Source organism: Dysidea avara, chromosome 4, assembly GCF_963678975.1.
Source record: "Dysidea avara chromosome 4, odDysAvar1.4, whole genome shotgun sequence".
In the NCBI taxonomy this organism is placed as follows: domain Eukaryota; kingdom Metazoa; phylum Porifera; class Demospongiae; order Dictyoceratida; family Dysideidae; genus Dysidea; species Dysidea avara.
This window is the reverse complement of record NC_089275.1, coordinates 38926342-38926885: the sequence shown is the minus strand read 5'-3', so window position 1 is coordinate 38926885 and position 544 is coordinate 38926342.

Below are 544 nucleotides of genomic sequence, written 5' to 3'. Positions count from 1 at the left end.
CTGATAACCATAGTGACTGAGGAAAGTCGAAGAGACCACCCAGCAGTGACACAGACTTTTTCTGAAAGCTGCCCTCTTACAAGCCATTCTTGTACAACATAATCAATGCACACAATGCTACAACAATTCTGTGCAGCAGAATTCATTAATTTAATTATGATAACATGCATTGCTGTGTCTTGAGTTCAACTATACCAGCTGACCCAGATGTCTTAATCATTCTGTTCTTCGATCTGTAGCTAATGTCCCACCCTGTATGTGTTTGGCCTGTGCATAACAAATAATCTTTTAAATAACAGTACACTGACATTGCTACTTTTGTACCATGGTGCTGATAGCATATCTGTCTATGAGCTATGTACATCCAAACACTGTCACTTGCTTAATTGATGATTTAACATAAACAATTGTCACTTGATCCTCAGAATTGCCCCACAATGCTGTTAGCATCTGTCTAGCTTATTTTTTGTGCTAAAGTGAATAATATAATGTAGAATGGTTTGGTGCATGTACTACTATATTTTGATGAAATTACACATGTCCA